A 4,975-nucleotide genomic window follows, 5' to 3' on the forward strand; every position below is an offset into this window, starting at 1 on the left:
TGTGCAGAGCACGATATATGCAAATCCTCTTCAAATTTCTAGTCAATCGGATGAAAATTGACTTTTAGAAACTCAGCCTATGTTAACCTTTTGACCCTCAGACCTCAAAATAATTGATGGTTGAATTGAGTCAGTTACTTGATATGCAAATCCTCATCAAATTTAAGTCAATCAGATGAAAATTGAGGATTTTAGTAATCACACTGAAGTTGTTTTACTTTGGCCTATGTTGACCTCCAAAACAATTGGTGGTTGAATTCAGTGACCTGAAATGCAAATCCTTGACAAATTTCTAGTCAATCGGATGAAAATTGATGATTTTATAACTTTGACCTAAGTTGTTGACCTTTGGCCCATGTTGACCTCAAAATCAACTTATGACCAGTCATCTTGGTGAAGTTTTGTGAAGATTGGTTTCAAATTGTGACCCATAGGCGATAGACAGACAGACAGACCAACCAACCAATATACTTGAAAAATATTCAATTTTCATAAGTAACAGACAGACGGACAGACAAACAGGGGTGAAAACATAACCTCATTCCACCTTCAGTGGCAGAGGTAACAATGGCCTTAAAGAAAAGAAATGACGAGTATTGAATTGATAACAGAACTGGGAGAAGGCTCAGGTGTCATTGTCCATACATCAACGGTACGAAGGTCACTTTTGAAATCGGGATTTAAAGGATGTGTTGCAGTAATAAAACCTTTGAGACAGTGGAACGAAGCTCAAGGATAAAATATACACAAGAACACTGCATCGGTGGCATTGCTGAGCCCGTGCAAGAAACTGATGCAAAAACCACAGCTCATCACAATGAACGAATGAACGTTCTTATACAGAAATGAAGCTCGTGGAAAATCTGAATGATGGAGTGTGATGTGTGATAGATTTCCAACCTGGCCTCCAAAGCCAGTCGCCGACTGGGCTTCCTCCGTCGTGCAAAGTCCTTCCTCAGCCCACCTGAGCTCCTGACCACATACAAAGCTTTTGTTCACAGCCTGATGGAGTATTGCTCTCCACTCTGGGCTGGTGCTCCTACCTCTCACCTTTCTCGGCTTCACGCTGTGGAAACCAAGGCATTTCGGATCATTGGTGTCTCCCACGATGAGGCTGAGTCTTTGGGACTCTCACTCTCTCACCGCAGGCAGGTCGGTGGTCTTTCTGTCTTCTATCGTCTCCTCTCCGGTCTCGCCCTCCCTGCTGTGTCTGCGATTTGTCCCCACCATATTTCCACAGGGCGCTCAAGGTCCGCCAGCAACCCCCTTCTGGTAAAACTACCAAAATCAGGAATCACTGCTCACCTTCACTCTTTCATTCCTCTTTTTCCCACCTTTGGAATAAACTCCTTCACTCTATTCAATCCCATTCTTCCATCCAGGCCTTCAAAACAGCTGTTCACCACCACCTCTTATCGTCCCCCATCCAAATCCTCGATCTTTTCTACCCCCGTTAATCCACCCCAAACCCACCTCCTTCAAATTCCCTGCTTTCCTTCCTGAAAGTCCCTGTAATGTCCATCTTGTATTCCCCATGTTCCCCACCCCATCCCTCTCCCTTCCACAAATCTCCTCATGTCTCTGTTCCGCACTGTTTTGTCCTTCCCACTCCCACCCCTCTTGTCTCATGCCCCCTTTCTGTGCGCTGTGCGTTAGCTCTCATACGAGCCTCGACAAGGTATACAAATAAAAATAAAAATAGAGCAACCCAAAAACAGTGGAACAGATGAATAAGGGACAATGCCTCCCCCCCTTCCCCCCAAAAAAAAGGGTGGACAATGTTGCAAGTGTACAAAAAGGTGGTGGCAGTGAGAATATGTATATAAGATATGTAAGGATGTTTGGGCACAAGAGGAGGGTGGTGGCCACCACCTAAAACGATTTTATGACTGGACAGACTAAGTAATTCCAAAGATGAGAGAAACAGGAAACAAAGAAGAGATGGTAAGTGGTAAACCTCCTCCTTTTTTTGGAGGGACGGTAACAGAGAATTGGTTACTGGATGAATCTGAGTGACCTACTTGTGCTCGGGAAGGGCGAGGACCAATCAGCCACCAACCTGTCATAAGAGAGAGTGAGAGAGATAGAGATAGAGATGGATATGCTGCGGTTTCAGGAGATGCCATCAATACCATCAGGGTCTTGTATTATACCTACAAACATAACCAAGATCTTTTTGTAGTCTCACCAACTTTGTTCATTTGGGCATCCCATGGACGACTGTTCTCCGCAACCTTCACAATCACTGTCGGAGTCAAACAGTATATAAACGGATTAATTTCCTGCTGGAGCTTTTAAGAAACGCACGGGTGAAGATAGTTGTAAATCATAAAGGATCCTGATGAGACAAATCAATCAAAGCCATCCCTTTTAACCGCGAGTGCGAGTATGGTGATCTCTGATGTTCCGTAACTCCGTTACAGAGCGCCGCGGCTGCCGAAGCAGCTTCCTGAGCAGGGGCTGCTCTAGGTGGTTTGCCATTGCCTTCCCAGCAGTAGTTCGGGCAGGAATTTTGTAATCCGTTCAGGTTGCCGGCGATAGCTCGCCTACTCTTCCGGAAGGACATCCTCGGATCTTTAACATCCACCAACTAATGCTGGCAGATGTGGTGTGAGTATAAGAGATGATTGATCATGTTGAAGTATTTTCGAGATTTATCATCCATGTTGAGTGTGTCTTACAATGTGCAACTAACTTTACACTTTTTAACTGCAAAGTTCATTTGGCTTTGACGTCATGACTGAACCATATATAATGATCCAATATGGATCGTGCTACCACCCACTGGCAGAGCATCACCTGCTCTCCTTATACCTTTGCTGTTTCCGAGGACAAACACCGTTTCCCCCAAGTGGACCGCCATCAAAGCCACCCATAAACGTACCTGAGCGAGAATGACGTTCCTTGTCCGTGGCTCAGTACCGGAGACGAGATATCGAGGATCACATTGAAAGCACTCGAGCAATTAGTGCACTTCCATCTTGGGTGGCTCCTTGAGGGTGGTCCAGTCCAACGAAGTCACGGCGAGTAATTTGCTGTTGCTCATTTGAACTGTTAGTTCAAATGAACCGTGAAGACCCTTAAAGCCATCCCAGGCTCCTGGAGTCGCGTTCGCGATTCAGAGAGCCGTGTCTTCTGAGTTTGGACCGTCGTGGGCACGGGGAAAGGGTCTAGTCTTCAGGGTTTCTCCGTAGCACGTCTCCCGCCTGCCGTCACCCCTCGCCTTCCTGCTCCATCCTGCAAATAAGGAAACAAATGAGAACATCACAACATTGAAGTGTTTGATGAAACGAAGAAACTTTTTTCCATAATATACTGACACAAATAGATCTGCCCTACCCCCGAGCTATTGGGGTGGCACTAGAGGAAAATGATTTTTGTAAAAAAGGGGGGAAAAATATCTGTATAAAAGGAGAAAGATGAGAGGGGACACCCAATAGTTGTACCTGCAGACGTCCGATTGAGTAATCTCTGCGTTAAAGCTGCGCGTTCAGTGCGATCCTTATGGAGGAGAGAGCCCTGCCTGGGAGAACTGGGTGGGTCCGAAGGGCGGAGCCAAGAGCGCACGCACGCTCCTTTTTCGGGTCGAAGGGCGGAGCCAAGAGCGCACGCACGCTCCTTTTTCGGGTCGAAGGGCGGAGCCAAGAGCGCACGCTCGCTCCTTTTTCGGGTCGAAGGGCGGAGCCAAGAGCATGCCGGGTAAATCATCCTTCTGACCACAGGGTGTTCTCAACCTTGGGAATTGTGGAGGCATCGTGTGCCCGGTGTTTATATGTACATGTCCCCTCCCTTGGGGGTTAAATCACATGACTGCGAAACCTCAATGATCACCAGATGACCGGTTGTTGACCTAATAATTATCACCGGTTGTTGGTGGTCGTTAAAGATCTCTTAGTGTCTTTGGAGGCGACTTATCCATCCCCGAGTCGCTATCCTGTGACGGAGTGATAATCGAACTGGGATCGGTGAGTACCACTCATCGTAAACGTCCTGAAGACCAGAGTGTGGACCTGCATCAGTCATTCATATTGAAAGATTAATGAAGTTGGTTGTTGGAATGTTAGTTGTTGTATTTCGTTCCCACGACCTTCCCAGATCGAACATGTATAAAGCTCCTTTCTTACTTTTTCAACATCGTGAGGTGATTACGTCTTGGCGGTTTGTGCTGAGCACGTGAGATCGTCAAACGTCAAAATACAGAGATCAGAAACCACTTGGGCCTAGTGGTGGTGGGAGCGTTCACACCGAGCTCCTGGCATGGAAGAGGAGGGCAAGGGTGGTTGAGAGACGCTTTCAGGTAATATGGACTCATTACACGAATGATGTCACCACGAGACCAAACTTATTAACGGTCAATGGTGCTCGCTGGGTCGGGTAGGTGGAGCCATGGAGCGGAATGGAAGGTGCATGCTCTTTCAATTATTAGTTTCCAAATTCCATGACGCAGTCATTCAGGAATATGACGTCACACTAACTGTGTGTGACGTCCTCCCAACGGGCTTGTGAAGGAAAATTGTCAAATTACAGGTACTGAGGGTTACGGTGATCCTCGTCTTCATTTTTCACACTTACTTCAACAACACAATTATGTGTATCAGGCGAAAGGAGAGAGAGGGGAGAAGAGAGACGTAAGAGGAGGCAAGACGGTGGCGGGGGGTTAAGAGAGGAGGGGGGAGAGAGAGAGAGAGAAAGAGAAAGAGAAAGAGAAAGAGAAAGAGAAAGAGAAAGAGAAAGAGAAAGAGAAAGAGAAAGAGAAAGAGAAAGAGAAAGAGAAAGAGAAAGAGAAAGAGAAAGAGAAAGAGAGGGAGAGAGAGAGAGAGAGAGAGAGAGAGAGAGAGAGAGAGAGAGAGAGAGAGAGAGAGAGAGAGAGAGAGAGAGATAGAGAGATAGACAGACAGAAAGCGAGAGGAAAAAAAAAGAGCGAAAAAGAATGAGAATGAATGGGGTGAGAGTTGGGGAGAGTATTGCTGAACTG

General features: G+C 46.5%; 1 protein-coding gene across 3 annotated transcripts in view; it reads right to left on the minus strand.

The window, feature by feature from the left end:
• Positions 1-4,637, minus strand: part of LOC147019690 (amphoterin-induced protein 2-like) — a 28,306-nt gene extending 23,669 nt beyond the window's left edge. For all 3 annotated transcript variants that reach the window (XM_085894327.1, XM_085894326.1, XM_085894325.1), the window contains exons 1-2: positions 3,447-4,637; positions 2,885-3,237 (exon numbers count right to left, since the gene is read on the minus strand). The gene's annotated coding sequence lies outside the window, so the exon portion shown is untranslated. The remainder of the gene's footprint in view (positions 1-2,884; positions 3,238-3,446) is intronic.
• Between the last annotated feature and the right edge of the window lie 338 nt (positions 4,638-4,975).

The sequence above is a fragment of the Eptatretus burgeri genome, chromosome 9, assembly GCF_056783735.1.
Source record: "Eptatretus burgeri isolate ZD-2024b chromosome 9, Ebu_testis_v1, whole genome shotgun sequence".
In the NCBI taxonomy this organism is placed as follows: domain Eukaryota; kingdom Metazoa; phylum Chordata; class Myxini; order Myxiniformes; family Myxinidae; genus Eptatretus; species Eptatretus burgeri.